Raw genomic sequence first — 19,882 nt, 5'->3', positions numbered from 1 at the left:
AGGTTCCCCAACCGGTGGAACCATTCTTCCTGCATCTACCCCGTGGAGCCCTGGAAGAATTTTGTATGTTTCAATGAGGCCACCTCTCATTCATCTAAATTTCTAGAGAATATAGGCCCACCCTCCTCAGAGGACAATCCCACCATTCCAGAAATCAGTCTGGTGAACATTTTATGGCAGGTAAATCTTTCATTCCATTAGGAGGTCAAAAGTGTGCACAATACACCAGGTGCGCTCTCAACAAGGCTCTATTCAATTGCAGGAAAACTTTTCTTCTGCACTCCAAACCTCTTACAATAAAGGCCAATTTTCCATTTGCCTTCCAAATTGCCTTCTGCACCGACATGTTAGCTTTCGGTGACTTACGAACAAGGACACCCTGGTTCCTTTGGAAATCAACACTTCCCAATCTCTCACCATTTAAGAAATACTTTGCATTTCTGTTCCTCCTACCAAACTTGATTACTTCACACGTTCTTCCATGCTTTATTATATCTACCACGTTTTTGCCCACCCACGTAGTCTGTCTAAATCCCTTTGAAGCCTCTTTGCATCCTCTTCACAACTCACACTGCCACCAAATTATGGATATAAATTGTGAATAGCTGGAACCCAAGTACTGAACTTGGTGAAACCCCACAAGTCAATGCCTGCCAACTTGTGAGGGTTGCTGGCAGAAGTTTTAGCCCATCCCCAATTACCCAAAGAAGGTGATGCCTTCTTGAACTGTGGCCCCATGTGGTGCAGCTACATCCATAGCGCTGACGAGGTGGTCCGGGGGGGGGGGGGGGGGGGTGTTTGTGGCGTGGGGTGCATGTTGGATTTATAGGATTTGGACCCAGCGATAATGAAAGAATAGTGATATTAGTTCCAAGTCGTAAGGGGAACCTACAGTTGGCGATATTCCCAGGCTTCATCTGCCCTTATTCTTTTGTCCTTCTACTTGATAGGGGTAGTGTTTGAAAGTACTGTTGAAGGAGCCTTATTGAGTTGCTGTGGTGCATCTTGTGGATGCACCAATGATGGAGGGGCTGTGTCGATTAGCCTCCGACAACCACAGCCTCTTTCTTTTATGCTCGGTATGATCCAACCAAGCGAGAGTTTCCCCCTGCATCCCATTGACTTCGATTTTGCTTGGACACCCGGTCAAATGCTGGCTTAACATCAAGAGCAGCCACTCTCGACTCACCCCTGGAGGTTAGCTCTTTTGTCCATGTTTGGACCAAGGCTATAATGAGGTCCGGAGCCGAGTGGCCCTGCCAGAACCCAAATTCAGCATCGGCTTGCATGCTACATGCCACTTATCACCCATTGCCTGGATGTTGTCCAGGCCTCACTACATGCAGGCACAGGATGTTTCATTATCTGAAGAAGTGCATCAGCATGCTCCACTACCTCAAGACACAGGAATTAATAATGGCTGGAGTCCATTGAGAATATGACTGAGTGATGCTTGGATTGCGCAGCTGTTAAAAAAAAATCATTGGTTTACCCCAAACCAATGATTCCAGCAGCAGACAGAAATATAACATGATTTACTACAGCGAAAGAATATAATTACAAAGTCAATACTTTACATTGTAATAGTCTCTCCGCCCGGACACCTCGACGCAGATCATAGGAGTTTACCCTAAAACACAATCCAAATTACAAGGGGGCCACAAAAAGGCATGCGTTAACATGGCTTAATACTAGGAAGATGACCAAATAACAAACTGGCCCAGAATTTGAGACTGTAATGATAGCAAAATTTCAGCATTTGTTCCCATGACTGTGTAAAACCGATAGTAACTTCTGGCATCCTCAGATGTGCAGTTAAATGCAGAAATCTGGAAGCTGTTGCGTATGCTATTCGGCTCTTCCACAGAGTGCACTATTGCAGTTATTGCAAGTGGAATCATTGGGAATCACTCATTTGGAATTTTTCTTGAACTTATTACTTACAAACTATTGTCATTGGACAAAATAGAAAATGTTATAGCTGAAAAGATGCTGAATGTCACTTGGGTTCAGGGTTACAGAACACAATCGTGAGGGAACACATTTTATTTCAGCACCATAAAATCAGATATATTTATGTTCCACATTAATATGTAAAATTCATAGTCAACATTCATTACCACAGATCACATTATTCATCATGCCATGAAGTCCCAAACAGCTCAAAATGTTACATCGAGTTCAACACACCTCACTTTACAGTTCTCAGCACTTGCAATCATTGATATCAACTAAAAAGCAATGACCACCATCTATTTGCATTATTAATTTCAATTTGGTTGGTTGCAGTGTCTCAAGTGCTTGAACTGTAACTTAAAGTTTAGCACAGAATCATAGAATTTACAGTGCAGAAGAAGGCCATTCAGCCCATTGTGTCTGCACCGGCTCTTGGAAAGACCACCCTACTTAATGCCACGCCTGCACCCTATCCCAGTAACCCCACCTAAACTTTTTGGACACTAAGGGTAGTTTAGCGTGCCCAAGGCACCTAACCTGCACATCTTTGGACTGTGGGAGGAAACCGGAGCACCCGGAGGAAAGCCACTCAGATACGGGAAGAACGTGCAGACGCCGCACAAACAGTGACCCAAGCCGGGAATCGAACCCAGGTCCCAGGCGTTGTGAAGCAACAGCGCTAACCACTGTGCTACCATGCCGCCATGCAGAACACACATTTTGCAATTTAGCATCATTTTGAATATATACTTATTTGCACCAGATTTCTGAATAATCTATTTTTTACCCAATTATTTTTTTCCAATGAAGGGGCAATTTGGTGTGGCCATTCCACCTATGCTACACATCTTTGGGTTGTGGGAGTGAGACTCAGGCAGACACGGGGAGAACGTGCAAACTCCACATGGACAGTGACCCAGACTGGGACCGAACCCTGGTCCTCGGAGCTGTGCGGCAGCAGTGCTAACCACTGCGCCACCCTGTCGCCCTTGATTTCTATACAATCAACTGGGAATTCTTTAAAAATATGCCGAGAGACCGTTTTTGGTTACTGAAATCGGGCACATGATTTGAAAGTAGTCACTGCAGGACAGTAAAGCTCTTGTCAGTGAACAGCTCTTGTGTCCAGTAAGCACAATAGTCAATTCCAGACTAAAACACACCAAGAATCCAGACTAGAATCTTATTTGCTTACTGTTCAGAAGAATCTAAAAATGAAAGACATCTAAAACATGCACTCCTACTGAAATTAATACTTCAACAATATAAAATTTGTTTAGGAGGGAATCGCCCCAGCTTTTATGCACCTAATTTTGGTTAGGTTCCAGTAACTAGAAGCAGCTCTTCAAAGGGCGTGTGCCTCCTGACATTTTGTAGCCAATTCATTGTGGTCCGTCTGTTGTGTGTTTTGGAAACATACCAGCAGCTGACATAACAAAAAAATTTTTTTTTTTTTTTAAAAATCGGACAATTAAGGCATGGCTGAAATGGGTCTTTTGTGTTCTTCGGACCAATTTGAAAGAAGTTATGCGGCAGTATAAAAAAGGTAAAGGCAATGACATATCCGATTTTAAGAGTTTTTTTGAGAGTGGGGGTAGAAAAAAGGATAGTTTATAAGTCTTGATATTCTAATCACAGGATAATATTATTTTGGATAAGGTTCACCTTGATGGCTTTTTAAAAATTATTTCACGGATTGTGAGCATTTATTGCCCATACTTAATTGCACAGCAGCACAGATTCATTGGCGAGCTCACGGAAAGACATTTTTTGTTTAAAAACTTGTAAAACATTTAATATTCAAAAGGACTAAAACATTTAACCTGAACTAAGGCACCTGTCTTTAAGATTATGCCCCATCTACTCCCACCCCATTCTCCTCCGTTGCAGCTGCAATCAGCTGAATCTTAGCATCATGTGGGACACAGCAGCTCAATGGCACTCGAAGAATAGCCATAAGTAGGTGAACTTTCCACAGAATGTCTGCTAATCAGCTTCTTCCACCGAAAATGGAGCAGCCCCACCTACCTTGCGTTTCACACTCTGATTACCTCCATAAGCATTTATTCCTTCCAAAACACTTTTTAAAAAACCATAGAATCGGCACTGACCCTCCAAAAGAGCTCTCTACCCTCACAAATAAAATATGACCTGCATAAACGAAATACCAGTGGGCTACCCCCGTCAATGGAACTGCAACCCAGCACATCAGCACACTTCTGGGTAAGGGAATTGATGCGACCATCAATTCACGTGGAGAAGTAAACCGTGGTTTTAATCAGCATAGAACTGAGCCTGCCTGTGACCAGTACAACACTGAAGGCAGCCCCGCAGGTCAGCAGCTCTTATACTTCCTGTAAAGGGGGTGGAGCCATGGGCGGAGCCCGTACATGCCCCAACATATCCCCTGTGGGTGAAGCCACACAATGGCCCATAGGTAGAGCCCACAGGGTTAATAACATAACGCAGTGCACTGGTGAATTATCAGTAATTATACATTCATCACATTCACCCCCTGTTTAAAAATGAAGTCCGTCGGGGGTGACGGGCTCATAGATTCAGTCGGTCCGGTGCCCGGATCGTACGTTGCGACCGCCGAAGTACTGGTGTTGCAGCCGCTTCGGGTGGCTGTGGAAGTGGGTCCAGAGTGGGCACAGGCGTGGACTCCGGGAGCGGTTCTTCCGGAGCTTCATTCCGGTGCGGCGGGTGGGAGGGAGCGCGGGAACAATATAGGGGTGGGGGCACTGAACATGGGAGTTTGGACGGGACATAGTGTGGGGGATGCAGTAGTGGGAGTGGTGTTGGAGCCTGCGGGCGCTAGGTCCCGGAGGGAGACGGTATCTTGCCGGCCATCGGGGTGTTCGACGTACGCATAGTGTGGGTTGGAGTGCAGGAGCTGGACCCTCTCTACCAGGGGGTCGGTCTTATGGCTCCGAACATGTTTTCGGAGGAGGATTGCACCCGGTGTCATCAACCAGGGAGGAAGCGAGGCCCCTGAGGTAGCTCCCCTAGGGAAAACAAATAAACGGTCATGAGGAGTCTGGTTTGTGGCCGTGCAAAGGAAGGCCCTAATAGAGTGGAGTGCATCGGGGAGGACCTCCTGCCAGTGAGAAACTGGGAGATTCCTGGACCGCAGGGTCAGTAGGACGGTCTTCCAGACCGTTGAGTTCTCCCTCTCCATCTGCCCGTTTTCCCTGGGGTTATAACTGGTAGTCCTGCTCGAGGCGATGCCCTTACTGAGCAGGTACTGACGCAGTTTGTCGCTTATGAACGACAAGCCCCTGTCGCTGTGGACATAACTGGGGAAACCAAACAGGGTGAAGACACTATGCAGGGCTTTAATGACAGTGGGGGTGGTCATATCAGGGCAGGGGATGGAAAACGGGAAGCGGGAGAACTCACCTATGATGTTAAGGAAGTACGTGTTGCGGTTATTGGAGGGGAGGGGCCCTTTGAAATCGATACAGAGACGTTCAAAGGCAGGTTGGCCTTATCCGGTCGATAGAAGTGCTGTTTACACTCCGCACAGATTTGGCAGTCTCTAGTTATAGCTCTGACCTCCTCGGTGGAGTAGGGCAGGTTGCGGGCCTTGATGTAATGGGCGAGCCGGGTGACCCCCGGGTGACAGAGGTCATCGTGGATAGCACGTAGTCGGTCATGTTGCGCACTGGCGCATGTGCCACGGGATAGGGCATCTGGGGGCTCGTTGAGCTTCCCAGGACGATGCACTATATCGTAGTTATAGGTGGAGAGTTCGATTCTCCACCTCAAGATGTTATCATTCTTGATCTTGCCCCGCTGCGTATTGTCAAACATGAAGACAACCAATCGTTGGTTGGTGACGAGGGTAAACCTCCTACCAGCGAGGTAGTGCCTCCAGTGCCGCACGGCTTCCACAATGGCTTGGGCTTTTTCGACCGAGGTGTGTCGAATTTCGGAGGGTGCGTGAAAAAAACGCTACCGGTCTGCCTGCTTGGTTGAGGGTGGCGGCGAGAGCGACCTCTGAGGCGTCGCTCTCCACCTGGAAGGGGACGGACTCGTCCACCGCGCGCATCGCAGCTTTGGCAATGTCCGCCTTGATGCAGTTGAAGGCCTGGCGGGCCTCGGCTGCCAGTGGAAAGTGGGTGGCCTTAAATAGTGGGCGGGCTTTGTCCGCTTACTGGGGGACCCACTGGGCGTAATAGGAGAAAAATCCAAGGCACCTCTTCAGGGCCTTGGGACAGTGAGGGAGAGGGAGTTGTAGGAGGGGGCGCATACGGTCAGGGTCGGGCCCTAGGGTCCCGTTTTTCACGACGTAGCCGAGGATGGCTAGCCTGGTTGTGCGGAAAACGCCTTGTTGTAGGTGAGGTTGAGGTTTTGGGCGGTTTGGAGAAATCGGTAGAGGTTGGCGTCGTGGTCCTGCTGATCATGGCCGCAGATGGTGACATTGTCCAAGTACGGAAACGTGGCCCGCAGCCCGTACTGGTCCACCATTCGGTCCATCGCTCGTTGGAGCACCGAAACCCCGTTCGTGACGCCAAAGGGGACCTGGAGGAAATGGAAAAGGCGGCAGTCTGCATCAAACGCCGTGTAGTGGCAGTCCTCCGGGCGGATTGGGAGCTGGTGGTATGCAGACTTCAGATCCACCGTGGAAAACACGCGGTAGTGCGCGATCTGATTAACCATGTCTGCAATCCGGGGAAGCGGGTACGCATCGAGTTGGGTAAACCGGTTAATGGTCTGGCTGTAATCAACCACCATCCGGAACTTTTCCCCGGTCTTGACGACCACCACCTGAGCTCTCCAAGGGCTATTGCTGGCCTCTATGACCCCCTCCCGCAAGAGACGCTGGACCTCGGACCTAATGAATGTCCTGTCCTGCATGCTATACCGCCTGCTTCTGGTGGCTACTGGCTTGCAATCGGCGATGAGGTTTGCGAAGGGTGGGGGGGGGGGTCGATTTTTAGGGTCGTGAGGCTGCATATGGTGAGCGGGGGCAAGACCCCCCCGAACCTAAGAGTTAGGCTGCTGACGTTGCACTGGAAGTCGAGTCCCAAAAGGAGAGGAGCGCAGAGGTCTGGGAGCACATATAGTTTGAAAATTAGCGTACTCAGCGCCCTGTATCGCTAGGGTTGCAGTCGTGCATCCTTGGATTTGCACTGAGTGCGACTCAGAGGCGAGGGATAAGGTCCGGGTGAATGAAGCTGTCTGTGCTCCCAGAGTCGAAAAGGCAAGGCGTCTCGTGCCCGTTAACCCGGACGGCCATCATGGAGCTCCGGAGGTGCTTGGGTCGCGACTGGTCCAGGGTGACCACGCTGAGGCGTGGGTAGCTGGCGGCGTGATCGGAGGTGCTGTGTCGGCCCCGCGATGGCTGTCCGTGTAGGTCGTACGCGTCGAGCGGCGTAGCAGATGGCGGCCAAGATGGCGGCCCCCGTTGGTCGAGTGTGGCGGGCGGTGAGGAAGATGGCGTCCAAGATGGCGGCCCCCATGGATCGCATGTGGCCGGCCGCGTGCGGGAGGATGGCCAAGATGGCGGCCCCCATGAGTCGCACATGTTATGCGGAGGCGGCAGACACACTGCCACATAGCGGGGTCTGCGGGCCTGTGAGTCTGTGGATCGGGTCTGTGAGTTCGAGTTCTTAGACCTGGCCAGGCAGACCTTGGCGAAGTGTCCTTTTCGCCCGCAGCTGCTGCAGTTCGCGTTGCGGGCCGGGCAGTGCAGTCGGGGGTGTTGGGACTGGCCGCAAAAGTAGCAGGGTAGCCCCCCATGAGGGCGGGCGGCCGCACGGCACAGGCCTGGGGTAGTCTCAGGTCGGGGGCCCACGAGGGGGTCGCGTGATCGGCCGGGAACGCAGTAAGGCTCTGAAAAGCGGCCTCCAGAGAGATAGCCAGTTTTACCGTGTCGTCCAGGTCCTGGGCCCCTTTTTCGAGCAGGCGCCGTCTCACATAGTTCGATCGGACCCCCGCCATGTAAACGTCTCGGACGGCGAGCTCCATGTGCTGAGTGGCCGTAACGGCCTGGTAGTTACAGTTGCGCGCGAGGGCTTTGAGGTCGCGTAGGTAATCATCTAGCGACTCCCCGGGGTGCTGGCGGCGAGTGGTGAAGACGTGTCGCGCGTATACCTCGTTCACAGGCCGCACATAGAGGCGTTCGAGTAGTGCGAGGGCCTCTGTATAGGAAGCGGCTTCGTCTAGCTGGACAGAAATGCGAATACTCACCCGTGCATGGTGGAGGCTCAGCTTCTGTTCGTCAGTGACGGATGGCGTGGACGACACGGTGAGATTGGCTTCGATGCTTCAAGGCCTATGTGAAAAAATTTATTTAGCCTCCGTGGCCTGTGGATCGAGTTCCAATCTGTCAGGTTTGAGGGCTGATTCCATCGTAGTATTTTAAGCTGATTAACTTGATGCGACCATCAATTCACTCGAAGACACGTGGAGAAGTAAACCGTGGTTTTAATCAGCTTAGAACTGAGCCTGCCTGTGACCGGTACAACACTGAAGGCAGCCCCGCAGGTCAGCAGCTCTTATAATTCCTGTAAAGGGGGTGGAGCCATGGGTGGAGCCCATACATGCCCCAACATATCACCTGTGGGTGAAGCCACACAATGGCCCATAGGTAGAGCCCACAGGGTTAATAACATAACGCAGTGCACTGGTGATTTATAGTAATTATACATTCAACACAGGAATAATACAAAAAAACATTTGAGAAATGGGTGGGAGGTGGAAAAAATGATAACCCTGAAAAGGAAAGAGCATTCTTATAACTCAAATTTAAACCCTTCATCATGAAAGGACTTTTTAAAAATGTGTTACATTTACTTAATGATCTTCCCTAAATCTTGATTTCATTTTCAGGTTTTTCAGCATTTGCAGTAATACAGAATATGAACTGATGAAGTGGAAGAGCCGAGTTTCAAGAGTATTACAAAACTAGAGATTCAGAGGAAGTGAACAAACTATGAGTTTCATTCTCTCAGGCTTTTTTTCTTTATTCGTTCATGTGGGCATCGCTGGCTGGCTAGCATTGATTGGTCATCTGAGAGTCAACCACATTTATGAGCATCTGTAGTCACATATAGGCCAGAACAGGAAAAGATGACAGACATCACTTCCCTAAAGGACATTAGTGAACCAGATGGGGTTTTTATGACAACTGACAAGGGCTTTATGGCTGTCATCTGCCCTGGTGGGGTTCGAACCCAGGGCCCCAGAGTATTCCCCTGGATTATTAATCCACTGAAATGCCACTACACAACTGCCTCTCCTTACTCTCAGTTTAGGATGTCTGCACAACCTGGCATTTTTTGTCTAACTGGAGTGTTTACTGCCCTACATGGATCACACAGGTATCAATTTTTAATACAGGTATCATGTCACAAAGTCTTATAAACACAGAAACGTCAAGGAAATACACTGGACTGGCTCGAGTTAATTGTCTTACTTTCCTTCTAACTTACTTGTGAAAAGTTGATGAATTCAAAATAAGCAGAATGTGCTTTTTATTAAAAGAAAACACTAATTAATGTGTGTCTTCCTCTCTGAAATTTGCACTCACAGTATCCATTTCACAAAGGCAGGCATTGTAAATCGAAGTAATTACCGGAGCCCTCCAATGGACCACAAAAACGTGTACTACCACTTAAACAAACATCCTCAAAGAATTTCCTTTCAAGACTAATGAACAATTGTGCAATTACAATGCATTTCCTGTAGCATCAAAAAAAAAACTAAAGTATCATTGGTCCTGGAAATGGACAGAAATAATCAAAAGGAGGATCTGAAAAACAGTTAACACACTCACAAGCACTCAGACACAGTGTGCATGGGTTAATTTATCCAATATCACAGGATGCCCCTGGAAACGCGTATTACGATATTTGGTCCTGTAGGTAGCACTTTGCTGAATGATCACTTTAATATTTCATGCATTCAAATTGAGAAAGCCCTTAGGTAACATGCAAGTATGAACACCTACCAGCTTTTAAATATCATTCGTGCACATTTATCAATTAGGACAACCATTTGAGATCCTGCAAAATAACTAAAATAGCCCGCAACAAAAAACACAATTGCCAAGTTCAATAATTAAACATTTGTAAATATATTGCATGGAAGCAGCATATTGTAAATTTAGCAGCTCTTGGAATTATCAGTAACGAACTGTCAACATTCCAAACAACTCCAAACACATGACAAATTACCCACTGCTTTGCCTCACATAAATACCATAATCCAACAGCGCTCACCCAGTTAACTTTCCTATAGAATATTCTATTCCACTGACTGCTATCATAACCGCACAGTGCCTGCCAGGAAAGCAACATAAAGCTCTATAACCTTACTTAAATGCAGTTTGTGGCCGTCACAGACAGACTTTGAGCAGTATAATCAGTTATTGGCGACCCTTTGTGATTCTCACCCTTTCCTAGCGACAGTGAAAGAACGTTGACATACACCGCCTTGTTCGTGCTGGAAGCTTTCACTTCATTCCTACCAGCTGACTGAACAAGCTCATTCGTCAGCTCTGGCCTTTCAGCAGAGCACACAGCTGATTGGGGGAATCCTGCCTGCTATGATTGGCAATTTACACAGAAAATTCCTCTTTGTTGCCTTGCAGTGTCATGGTAGGTCACTGACAGAACAGAAAGCTCTAACATTAATCAGGCAAGAAAGAAGACAATACATTCATATGCAACTTTTAGTGTGCCATTTTAAAAACTTATTGCCCACAGTAGACCCATAACAAATTAGAAGCTGAAAGAACAGAGCTCCAACAGAAGCACCGTTAATTTCGATAGATTTTAAAAATCAGCCATTTCTCTTTTTTAGTCTATTTTTAAACAATATCAGAAATGTTCAATTTTTTTCAGTGAAACAAACCCAAGTTGAAGGGTAATTGTAGAACCGGGAGTAAAAATGCATTATCGTGCAAACTTGTATCAAAACCTTCAGTTTTCGTGAAGAAAATTACACTTCTCAATATGCCCCACATTGTACATGGGAATCTTGAGATACTTATCAAGCAACCCTCCTCGTTTTAAAAGCAAAGCGAAAAAAAGGTAGAGCATAAAATAATCAAAGAAATTATTGCAAGTATTTCCAGAATTGCTTTGATGAGCAGAAAGAATGCAAAATATCTATTTTGAAACAAATGACTGTGGCCATTTAACATAGACTTGTAAACAGACAGTAAAATATTCTAAACCAGAGTTATTACTCAAACATTCACGGCATGACAATGCTTCCCAGCAACATTTATTGCTCTTCATTTAATCATTCATTAATGGGACACGGGTGTCACTGCCCAAGGCCAGCATTTGTTGCCCATTCAAATTTCCCTCAAGAAAGTGGTGCCGAGTCATCCTCTTCAAATGATGCAGTCTACGTGGTGAGTGCTGTTAGGACCTATAACATAAGACATAGCTACATGGCCTACTCCTGTTCCAATGAGATTATGTTCAGCCACTTAAAAGATCATTAGCTAATCCTCAGCTATAGCGTCACTTGATCAGCAACAACCCCGAAGCTTCGTTTGGAACCCACCAGGTTCAATCAGCTCCAGAATGCGACACTAACTTGGTCCAAAAATGGACAAAAGAACTGAATTATAGAGGTTAGATAAGAATGACTGCCCTTAACATTAAAGCAACATTTGACCAAATGTGGCAGCAAGGAGCTCCAACAAAACTGAAGTCAGTGGGAATTAGGGAAAGCTCTCCATTGGTTGGAGTCATGCCTAGCACAAAGGAATATGGTTGTGGTTGTTGGAGGCCAACCATTTCAGCCCCAGGACATCACTAAAGGTGTTCCTCAGCATAGTGTCCAAAGCCCAAAAATATTTAGGTACATCATCAATGACCTTCCCTCCAACAGAAGGTCAGAAGAAGGGACATTTACAAATGACTGCACAATGTTCAGTTCCTTTTGCAACTCCTCAGATACTGAAGCAGTCTGTGCCCCATACAGCAAGGCCTGAATAATATTCAGGCTTGGGCTAACAAGTGGCAACTTTATATTGATGCCACATAAGTGGCAGGCAATGATCATCTCGAATCGAACCATCGCCCCTTAACATACAACAGCTCGCCAAGTCTGCCACCATCAACATCCTGGGACAAAAAGTTTAACTGGATCAATCACGTAAATACTGTGGCTACAGTAGCAGAACAGAGGCTGGGAATTCTGTGGCAAGTAACTCAGCTCCTGGCTTTCCAAACCTTGCCCACCATCTAGGAGGCACAAACTAAGTGTGCAATGGAATGCTTTCCACTTGCCTGAGCTGGGAATTCTGTGGCACGTAACTCAGCTCCTGGCTTTCCAAACCTTGCCCACCATCTAGGAGGCACAAACTAAGTGTGCAATGGAATGCTTTCCACTTGCCTGGACTGGAGATGTTTGACACCAAACAAGATAAAGCAGCCCAATTGATCAGCACCCCATCCACCACTAAATATTCACTTCTTCAATCAGTGCTGCACAGTGACAGCAGCGTGTATCATCTATGAGATGCTTGTCACAGGGGAAACATTAGAAGCTCTTATTAAAGACATTGTATCAGGTCACCTCGATAAATTCAAGGTACTCGGGCAAAGCCAACATTGTTTTGTGAAAGGGAAATCATGTTTAACTAATTAATTGAAGTTCTTTGAAGAAGTGGCAGTGCTGTGGATAAAAGGGAACCAGTGGATGTACTGGACTTGGACTTCCTGAAGATATGTGCTGAAGTGTCACATCAAAAATTATTGCAGGAAATAAGGTTCATGGTATGGGGGGGGGGGTAACATATTAAAATGGATAGAATATTTGGGGAGCTAACAGGAAGCAGATTAGGCATAAATGGGTTACTTTCTGGTTGGTAATATGCAACGAGTGGGATCAGTACTCGGGCCTCAACGTTTTACAATTTATTTAAATGACTTGAATGAAGGGATTGAAGGTATGGTTGCTAAACTTGCTGATGACACAAAGATAGGGAGGAAATTAAAGAGAAAATGCTGGAAAATCTCACCAAGTCTGGCAGCATCTGTAGGGAGAGAAAAGAGCTAACGTTTCGAGTCCGATGACTCTTTGTCAAAGCTAACAGACAGAGAAAGTGGGAAATATTTATACTGTGGAGTGAGAATGAAAGAGGAGTCATAGCCACAGAAACCAAGGGAAACCGGGTGCTAATGGCCACAGAAACCAAGGGGAAAGAGTGCTACTGGCAGTCCCCAGAGAGGCCAAGGCTTGAAGTTAAACCACGAGCTGGAAGCAGGGTTTGATGTGGATAAAGTGCCTCAAGAAATAGGCCCGAGTGTGAGCCTCGAATTGAAGGCTCAGTCTGATAAGAATTCAAATGACTCTCCAGAAGGCCTGCTGCCTGTAAGTACTGTACTGAATGAATGACTCTGCAAGAAGAACATCACCAGCTGTAAACCAGCGGCTTTGATCAACCAGTGAACTGTGAGGAATGTCTGCTACAGAACCACCATTGGAAGCAAAGACTATCTTTTGACCTTCGTCCTTATTATTTTCTCCCCCCTTTCCCCTTCTGTGTTTGTCTGTCTTGTACATGTGGGTAGAGGGTGGGACAGTTAAAGGGGGTAGTAGGTTGGCTTGTTATTCACTTGCATTTTCATAGTTATCCTAGTTATAAATAAATAGTAATTGTGTTTCAACTTACAAACCTGGTGACTGTAATTATTGGGGAAACAAGGGCCAAATATTTCAGGAATTTTTATAAGAATATAAGTTAATTCACTTTTTTGTGACTCCGAGGCACATGAGTCTGGAATTGACTGTGCACTTGCCCAGGGTGGTGCAACACAGAGTGGATGTGAAGAGGATCTTTCCTCTTGTGGGAGAATGTGGAACTAAGGGTCACTATATAAAAGTAAGGGGTAGCCCAGTTAAAACACAGAGATCGGGAGAATTATTTGTCCCTCAGAGGGGCGAGAGTCTTTGGAACTCTCTTCTACAAAAGACAGTGGAAGCAGAGTCTTAGAATATTTTAAGGTAGATAGATTATTCATAAGGGGGTGAAAGGCCATCGGAAGTAAACAGGGATGAAGAGTTAAGGTTACGATAAGATCAGCCATGATCTTATTGAATGGCGGAGCAGGCTAAAGTGGTCTACTCCTGCACCTAATTCATATGTTCCTCATATTTGGTGAACTGCAATAACTCATCAAGGCTGCTTCGATAGTATCTTCCAAAATCATGACCTGTGTCATCTGGCAGAACAAGGATAGCATACACATGTGAACACCACCATTTGCAAAATCTCTTCCAACTCACACATCATCTGGATGAGAAGTATAATCGCCACGCCTTCACTGTTGCTGGTAATATTCTGGAAATCCCTCTCCAGCAGAACTGTGGATGTAGCTACATCATGTGAAGTTTCAACAAGACAGCTCGCCATCACCTGCTCAAAGGCTATTTGTGATGAGCAATAAATGCTGGCCTTGCCAGTGATGCTCACATCCCAAGGATGGAAAAAATGATGCTCCTTCTGGCATCCCTTTGCACAGCTGCAATTGTTTCTTTAATCATTACAATCCCTCCTCCCCACTCCCATCTCTAACATTCTTGTTGGATGGCCTGATTTATATTACAAGAAAACATATAGCTAAAACTATAAACGATTAACTGTGAGTCAATTCTTTGAAGAGGTAACCAGTACAGTCGACAAGGGGGGGGCCAGTCGATGTGGTATATTTGGACTTTCAGAAGGCATTTGACAAAGTCCCACATAAGAGATTATTGTGCAAAATTAAAGCGCATGGGATTGGGGGAAATGTATTGAGGTGGATAGAAAACTGGTTGGCAGAGAGGAAACAAAGAGTAGGGATTAATGGGTCCTTTTCAAATTGGCAGTCAGTAACCAGTAGGGTACCACAGGGATTGTTGCTGGGACCTCAGCTGTTCACAATATATATTAATGATTTGGATGAGGGAACAAAATGTAACATCTCAGTTTGCAGATGATGCTAAATTAGGTGGGAGGGTGAATTGTGATGAGGATGCAGGTATCCTACAGCAAGTTCTGGACAGGTTGGGCGAGTGGGCAAACCAATGGCAGATGCAGTATAATTTGGATAAATGTCAGGTTATTCATTTTGGAAGCAAAAAAAGGAAGGCAGATTACTACCTGAAGAGTTGTAAATTGGGAGAGGGGAGTGTGCAGCGGGACCTGGGTGTCCTAGTGCACCATTCGCTGAAGGTAAGCATGCAGGTGCAGTAGGTGGTAAAGAAGGCTAATGGTATGTTGGCCTTCATTGCGAGAGGTTTCGAGTATAGAAGCAGGGATGTGTTGCTGCAATTGTACAGGGCCTTGGTGAGGCCACTTGGAGTATTGTGTGTAGTTTTGGTCTCCTTCTCGGAGGAAGGATGTTCTTGCTCTCGAGGGAGTGCAGCGAATGTTTACCAGACTGATTCCAGGGATGGCGGGACTGTCATATGAGGAGAGATTGACTAGGTTGGGATTGTTCTCGCTGGAGTTCAGAAGAATGAGAGGGGATCTCAGAGACTTATAAAATTCTAACAGGACTAGACAGGGTAGATGTTACCAATGATGGGTGTGTCCAGTACCAGGGGTCACAGCCTGAGGGTCAGGCTAAACCATTTCAGACAGAGATAAGGAGACATTTCTTCACCCAAAGAGTGGTGAGCCTGTGAAATTCATTACCACAGGAAGTAGTTGATGCTAAAACTTTGAATATATTCAAGAGGCGGCTGGATATAGCACTTGGGGAGAATGGGATCAAAGGCTATGGGGAGAAAGTAGGATTACGCTATTGAGTCGGATGGTCAGCCATGATCGTGATGAATGGCGGAGCAGGCTCGAAGGGCCAAAAGGCTCCTCATGCTTCTATCTTCTATGTATCGATGTAAATATATACAAACATCAGTGAATAACAGTATGAACATGCACAAGCCACTATCTCTCTCCCAGCTCCCGAGTCAGTTTGATCTCACCTGACTCTAACATTCACTTATATGCTAATGAGACTCCAGTGGTCAATCAGTGAATCACAACACAACCATGATATCTCTACACCACCCATCAATCCTTCTTATCTCAATGGAAAGCCCGTTAACCTGGAATGTTGAATTCTTGCCTTCTTTATGGTCATTAGAAAAACCATGGCTTAATATTATACTTCCAAGTGTATATCAGAGCTATCAACTCATCGGTCAGAATCAGTAGACCCCTTGCACTGAAGCATATAATGTGCAGCACTGCCAAACTCCTTTGTTGCCTATTTTGTAGCCTTGTTTCCTCTGGCTTCCTCATTTGCTTACAAATTTCTGGTGTTATGAATTTCCAGCCTTCTGAATTTACATCCTCCTGACAAACGAGTTGAAACTCTCCCCAGAAGCAATAGTGAACCTTAATAAACTTTGCAGCAATGATACGGGTCCCTGGCCCCATCAAGGGGCAACCTATCCAATTTGTATAGATCTCAGGTATCCGAGAACAATGCCATTGCTCCAGGAATGTAAAGCCCTCTCGCCTGTACTCTCTCCAGCGCATATTTCATCTACACTACCTTCATCCTTCTGTACTCACCAGCACGTAGCACCACAAGGTCCCCAATATTAATTTACTTCCTTGCTGCAGGGTTTCATTTCTTTCTCTACCTAGGTCACTGGCACCTGTGGACTCTGCCTTTGACTGTTCACCCTCATGTCAGAAAGTTCTACAGCCACACAGTAATCTTGACCGTGGCATCAAGGAAACAACACACCATCACTAAATGCCCTTCAGCAGGTGGCAGTGAGCTCCCTTCTTGAACCACTATAGTCTATGATGAAGGTACACCCAGAATGCCATTAGAAAGGTAGTTTCTGGATTTTGACCTAGCAAAAGTGAAGAAACAGCTATTCCAGGCCATGATGGTATGAGGCTTGGAAGGAACTTGCAGCTAGAAGTGTTCCAATACATTTGCTGCCCTTGTTTTTCTAGGCGGTTGAGTCAGGAGTTTGGAAGGTGCTGTAGATTGAGGCTTAGCCAGATGCTGCAATACATCTTGCAGATTGTACACATGACTGCCACTGAGGAGTAAATGTTTAAGATGATGAATGAGGTGCCAATCGAGACTGTGGCTTCCTGAAGAGTGTTGAGCTTCAAGTATTGTCAGAACTGCGATCATCCAGGCAAGCAAGAGTATTCCACCGCACTCCTGACTTGTGTTTTGTAGATAATGGACAGGTTTTGTGGAATCATGAGGTGCGTTACTCATCACAGAATTGCCAGTCTCTGACCTGCTCTTGTAACCTCAGTATTTATATTGCTGGATTCCAGTTAAATTTCAGGATGTTGATGGTGGGGATTCAGAGCATGCTGTTGGTAATCAAGGTTTAGGATCCTGTTGTTGTAGATGGCCATTGCCTAACATTTATGGCACAAAGATTACTTGCCAGTTGTCAAGCCGAGCCCAAATACTATCCAGGGTCTTGCATGCTTGTAGGCAAGGACCATTTCAATATCGGAGGAGTTGAAAAAGGTACTGAGCATTAATACCCCCCACTTCTGACATCATAATGGTCATTAATGAAGCAGCTGAAGATGTTTGGACTTGGGCCATTACCTTAGCAAACTCAGCCCCAACACATTGTTGCAAGAGTTCATTAAGGTAGAGATGATTGGCTTCCAGCAACAGTAATCATCTTCATTGCTGGGTATGACCCCAACCAGTGGAGAGTATTTCTGCTGATTCCCAATTCCATCAGTTTTGCTTTGGCTCTTTTATGCCACGGCCAATCAAATGCTGCCTTGTTGTCACTCACACCTTTCCCCTGGAATGAAGTTCTGTTGTTCATGTTTAGACCGGGGTTTAAATGAAGTCTGGAGTCAAGTGGCCCTGACAGAAATCAAAGTGAACAGTGAGGTTATTGTAAGCAAGCGCTGCTTCAAGCAGTGCCAATTGCATGTTCAATCTCTTTACAAGATTGAGGGTAACCTGATTTTTGTAGGGAGGAGGGGGAAGAGAAATTGGATGTGGCTGCTTTTTGTGGATAGGACATACATGGGCAATTTTGCAGTGTAGATGCCGGTGTTGTAGCTGTACTGGAACAGCTTGGCCAGGAGCACCAGTAGTTCTGGAGCACAAGTCTACAATATTAATGGTGGGATGTTGTCAGGACCCAGAGCTTTTGCTGTATCCACTGCATTCAACCATTCCTTGATATCATGTTGAGTGATTCAAATTGGCTTAAGACTGGCACCAGTGATAATAAGGGCCTCAGGAAGGGGCCAAGATGAATCATCTACTCAGCATTTCTGGTTGGAAATGCTTTGGCACTGAGATGCTGGGACCCTCCTCCTCCTGTTAGGTGTTTAACTGTCCACAACCACTCACTGTGGGATATCACAGGACAGCACAGCTTTGATCCGATCCCATGACGTGGCATAATTTAGTTCCAAGCATAGCATGTTGCTTCTGATGTTTAGCGTGCATGCATGCAATCCTGTACCTTATTTTCATTGCACCTTGGCATGCTCTCCTGCACTCCTCATTGAATTAGGGTTGATGGTAATGGTAGAGTGCACTATAAATGAGCCCATGGTGTCACAGGTTGTGGCTGAATACAGTTTTACTGCTGCTGATTACCACATCAGTTTTGAATCCGTTCCAATTAGTATGGTGATAGTGCAACACAACACTGTGGAAGTTATTCCTACCAATACTGTCAGGGGTAGATGCAACTGTGACAGATAGATTGGCGAAGGCAAAGTCAAGTAAGGTTTTCCCTTCTGTTGACTCTCTCATCACCTGCTGCAGGCTAAATCTGGAGGCTTGTTCGGTAGTGGGGCCACCAAAGCCACTACGGTGATGGACACCCACAGCACATTCTGTGCCCTTGCTAACTTCACTGCGTCTTCCAAATCTTGTTTAACATGATTCATCAGCTGAGGGAGGACAGTTGAAATTCAGCAGGAGGTTTTTCCTTGCCCCATGGGGTCGTCAATGTTGAGGACTCTCAGAACCACTCCCTCCTGATGGTATACCATTGTGCTGCCCCTCTGGGGGGACTGTCCTGTTAGTGGGACAGGGATGGTGCTGGAGGAGTTGGCTTAAGGTGTGATTCTTTGAGCAGGACTATGTCAGGCTGTTACTTGTTTCATCGGTGTGACTGCCTACCCAATTTTGGCACAAGCTCCAAGATGTTAACGAGGAGGACTTTGCAGTGGCGACTGAGCAAGGTGTGTATTTGTCACTTCCCATTTCGCAAATGATGCCAGGTAGATTGTTGAGTTTTATTCTTCCCCAGGCTTTCCTGGACCAGTTTGATATAACTGAGTGGCTTGCACGGCCATTTCAGAGGCAGTTAAATGTCAAGCACATTACTCTGGATCTGGAGTCACATGTAGGCCGGACTCGGCAAGGACATTTGTGAATCAGCTGAGTTTTTACAACAATCACATTAACTTTGTGTTTCATGTACAAAAACAGTCAAATCCCTCAGAATACCGACCTTTAATAACTTCTTGCCACTGAAAAAATATTCAGGTTTTCTATTCTTTCCATCCTTCTTATCAAAGTGAATAACTTTATATTTCCCCACATTATACTCCATCTACCACTTTCTTGCCCACAGATTTAAATTATCGACATCTGTTTGTAGACTCTGTCCTCATTACAGCTTAATTTCTGGCCTAGCTTTGCATCATTGGCAAACTTGGCTACATGATCTCATCTATGTCATTAATATCGACAGTAAATAGCAGAGGTCCTAGCATTGATCCTTGGGGCACCACATTAGGCATGGCCCAACTACTTCAAAATGCCATTTTTATCCTTGCTCTCTGCTTCCTGTCCTTCAGCTAATCTTCTATCCCTGCTGATACATTACTTCCAAGACCACAAGTTCTTATCTTCTGCATTAACCTTTTGTGTGGCACTTTATCAAATGCATTTTGGTAATCCAGGTATACTATATATCCTCTGGTTCC

At 46.0% G+C, this 19,882-nt stretch overlaps 1 protein-coding gene across 9 annotated transcripts in view; it reads right to left on the bottom strand.

Moving 5' to 3' along the window:
* atosb (atos homolog b) overlaps positions 1–19,882 on the bottom strand; it is a 180,277-nt gene that overhangs the window by 112,997 nt on the left and 47,398 nt on the right. Inside the window, exon 1 of one of the 9 annotated variants that reach the window (XM_072497111.1) lies at positions 16,496–17,078. The exons of 5 other annotated variants lie outside the window; for them this stretch is intronic. The gene's annotated coding sequence lies outside the window, so the exon portion shown is untranslated. Of the gene's footprint in view, positions 1–1,577; positions 1,599–10,283; positions 10,422–16,495; positions 17,079–19,882 lie in introns of those variants that run through there. 3 more of the 9 variants (XM_072497107.1, XM_072497110.1, XM_072497112.1) reach the window with 3 other exon arrangements.

Source organism: Scyliorhinus torazame, chromosome 3, assembly GCF_047496885.1.
Source record: "Scyliorhinus torazame isolate Kashiwa2021f chromosome 3, sScyTor2.1, whole genome shotgun sequence".
NCBI classification, from domain to species: domain Eukaryota; kingdom Metazoa; phylum Chordata; class Chondrichthyes; order Carcharhiniformes; family Scyliorhinidae; genus Scyliorhinus; species Scyliorhinus torazame.
This window is presented reverse-complemented; position numbering and strand designations above follow the sequence as displayed.